The sequence below is a fragment of the Castor canadensis genome, chromosome 5, assembly GCF_047511655.1.
Source record: "Castor canadensis chromosome 5, mCasCan1.hap1v2, whole genome shotgun sequence".
NCBI lineage: Eukaryota > Metazoa > Chordata > Mammalia > Rodentia > Castoridae > Castor > Castor canadensis.
In genome coordinates this window covers 15241889-15245778 of record NC_133390.1, presented here as the reverse complement: position 1 = coordinate 15245778, position 3890 = coordinate 15241889, and the positions used below count along the sequence as shown (strand labels likewise).

General features: G+C 36.9%; 1 non-coding gene across 1 annotated transcript; it reads right to left on the bottom strand.

Moving 5' to 3' along the window:
• Positions 1-2693: 2693 nt before the first annotated feature.
• Positions 2694-2857, bottom strand: LOC141423502 (U1 spliceosomal RNA). The gene has a single exon (XR_012448366.1). It is a non-coding gene; the product is annotated as a U1 spliceosomal RNA (small nuclear RNA).
• Positions 2858-3890: the final 1033 nt, after the last annotated feature.

Sequence of the window (3890 nt, the reverse complement as noted above, 5' to 3'; positions counted from 1 at the left end):
CTGAGTTGTCTGTATCTGAATTTATGAATGCCTGAGTTGACTATGAGTCAGTCTTGGTAGCTTTCATAAGCAGTAGGAGGATTGACCAACTAACTTTGCTCAAGTCCCCTTGAGACAGAGAAATACAGAGGTCAAGGAAGGACAAATAAAAAAACATGTAAAATGCTGAAATAACCCTTAATAGAAGGCCATTATCAGCCCCATTAAACAAGTATTGGAACTTAAAGAAAAGATATGTTAAAATGTCACTAACAGCCTCAAACATGTCCCTCTAGAATACTAGTAGATAATTATGTGCCCTCTGGTCTGATCTTTTCACTGTTAAAAGTTATATGGTATAAGGACCAAAACCATCAGATAAGAATCTAACAAGAAGAACTGCAGATAAGACTCTAGGAATAAGGTCAAAGTAAATAATTGAGTAACTAGAGGATCGATAAAGAGAAAATTAATACAGCTCAGAACCTCAAAGGTGTAGTCTCACTAAGGAGAAAACATTACCTCTCTCACACCATCACTCAACTTCTGCGAATATATACTACTCTTGCTCATAAAGCCACTTAAATCTGATTCACCCTTAAATTCTTTCCCATGGTGAAGAGACCTACCATAACATCTGGTGACACTCCTTGGCATATGTCAGAAGGAATGGAAATCAAGTTGTGGTAGAGCCACTTGCACACCCGTGTTTATTAAGCAGCACTATTCATGCTAGCTGAGCTTTGGAAACAGCCCATATGTCCTACAACTGAAGAATGGACTAAGAAAATGTGGTATATATACACAATGGAGTATGATTCAGCCATAAGAAAGAATGAAGTTACGTTGCTTGTAGGTAAATGGAGGTAAGTTGGAGATCGTCGTGTTAAGTAAGCCAAGTTCAGAAAGACAAAGGTTGCATGTTTTCCCTCATATGTGGAAGAGAGACCCAAAAGACAAATATACATACAAATACAAGCATGATCATATATACCAATAGAGAGAGAGCATGTTTGTAATAGTGGGACTGTTTGAGGGGAGTAGGGAGAGAAAAGATGAAAAGAGAATGATAGAAAGTGAATAATATTGAAATACATTGCATCTGTGCAAGAACAGGTCATAATGAAACATGCTAAAAGCTATTGATTAATAGGGGATAGATGGGGACATAAGGAAGAATAATATAGGGGGTTAATCTGATTAAGGTACAATGTATTCATGGGCATAATACCATGGCAAAAACCCCTTTGAGAGAGTATTCGAAGGAATGGAACAGACCAAAGTAAAGCATATCCACAGAGGCATACATTGAGACACTCCCCTTTGAATGTCAACTTAAGTATTAATAATGAAAACCAGGACTGTAAAATAGACACAGTATGGGGAGGGTACTAGTGGGAAAGGGGAGGGTGAAAGAAGGAGATTAAGGTGACAGTATATGTTTGATGGACTTCATATACTTACATGAAACAGAACTAAAAAACCTCATGTGATTGCTTTAAGTGGGGTGGGGAGGAGTGTGAGGTGTTAGAGATGATGGGGGCAATGTAAATAATGTACAATATAAGTCTAATTAGAATTGTCACTACGAATCCCCTTCATATAATGAATATATCTTAATTTTTAAAATTTACTTTTAAAAACCCTTTGAACAGTGAATATGCACTTTAAAAATGAAAGACAGGAAAATAAAACAGGTCCTGCTAGGGGGTGGATTCTAGTTGGGGGAGGGTGAATGGAGAAGGTAAAGGAGGGTGAATATACCTTACATATCTATATGAAAATAGAACAATGAAACCTGTTGAAATTGTTTTAAATAGGGAAGAGGGGGATGAGGGAGTACAACAGAAGGGATGAATCTAACCAAGTTACATTGTAAACATATATGGAAATGTGACAGTGAACCCCCTCCCCCCATGCAATTATTATATGCTAATAAAAAAGTTTTAAAGGGGTAAGGGAGATTAGTGCTCTCTAATTAGCCAAGACTGCCATCTAGTGGTAACTACCCCTAAATTGCAAATACATGATTCAGCTTTAAGCAAAGGTCTTAGACCAGTGGCTGATCAATTCCAATACTCATTTGTCTAAAACAAAATACATCTGCTTGTAAAAAGAGCTTTGTCATTTTCAAATTGTGTGTGAAAATATCCCCAGGAGATAACATTGTTATTGAATTGAAGATTCTGTTCAATATGTTTGTTTTAGTGAATTCAGAGGTTGTACAACTAATAAGATAAAAATGATTGTTATGAAATAGTTTATGTATGCCCAAAGTGAAATTATCAGTGATAAAACTTTAATGTGTGATGTGGATAAAGTGGTGGCCCTTGAAAAGATATGCCCACATCCTAACCACTGAAACTGGTGATGTGATCCTTTTATTTGGTAAAAGGATCATTGCCAATACAGTTTAGTTGAAGATCTTGAAACCAGATCATCTTGAGTTATCCAAATGAACAATAAGTCCAATGGCATGTGTCCTTTATAAAAGACACAGAAGAGAAGACACAAAAAGGAAAAGGAAGAAAGGACCATGTGAAGATGGCAGCAGACTGAAGTTAATGCAGCCACAAGTCAAAAACACCTCAAATTACCAGAAGCTGGAAGAGGCAAGGAACAAACGTCCACTAGAGCCTTCAGAGGGAATGTGGTGTGGCCCTGCTGTCACCTCGGTTTCATACCTCTGGCCTCTGGAACTTTTTTTTTTATTACAGGCGAGAGAGCAAACATAGTCTGCCACTGCCACAAATTATGAAGTTGAGTTTCCCTCATTTCGGGAAATTGAAGGCATCAACACATCTGGAATGCAATGGATAAGCCTCACCCTGGGAAAACCACCTTCTTGATCATGGTATCTCCCCTGCCAGGTAAGTATGGCCTCTGGAACTTTGAAGGAATAAATTTCTGCTCTTTTAAGACACCTACATTGTGGTGATTCATTATAACAAAAACTAATGATAGTTTTCTTGTCTTTCCTTTTCATTATTCTTCTTTAAGAAACAAAATAGCATGCTTGGAAACAACCCAAGGATTTTTTTAGTAGCAAGCATGTAAAGTCATTGGTCTATAACGCTCTAGTACAATATCCAATTAACAGCATAAGTACTCCCATGCCTACCCACTATTTGCAAAGTTATTTTAAATCAAAATTTTCATTTCAGATGTTTTGCACTAAAAATAGCTAAACTGAAAGATTATTTGACTGAAATTCCCTTTTCTGGGATAAAATGTGAAGCAACAAGAGTTTCGCCTAAATATGGACCATGTAATCAGTAATTCAAATGTCAGGCCCAGTTGGGACAATCTAGTAAATTCAAGAAGAATGTTCATGAATTGCCCATCATGTGAGGTATTTGGAAGAAATGTGAACAATGAAACAACAATGTCAATATGATTGAATAGAGACATCAATAAAACTGTTGTTCAGATCATCAGATGATTTCATAACTGAGTATTTAGGAATTTGGAGGAGGAAATGTGCAAATAATCAGAGACCACAAATTCTTTTTAGGAAATGTGGCATCCACACATTGTATCAAAGCTTTGGTTTTACTAATAAAATGTGTGAAAGTCTCTGTTTTAAATTACTCACTGACTTCAGAGTTGACAAGTAACACAGAAGAGCAGTGAGAATGGCCATCAGGAACCTCATTTCATGTTTGACATGTGGAAGCTGTTTTTTTCTCCAGGGAATGAACAGTTCTATGTAATATAGGACTCAGGTAGGAAGTGTGGATTCACTGGTATGCTCACAAAATGATTCCATTATAGGTATTGATAGAATTCTGGAGCCCAGGAGTTTGCATATGGGTGCCACTGAAGTCCACACCTGGTGTAGCACTTTGATGTGTCAAAGCATTAAGTTCTGCGGTTTTTCTTAATAAATATCTAAATACAATGCTACATAA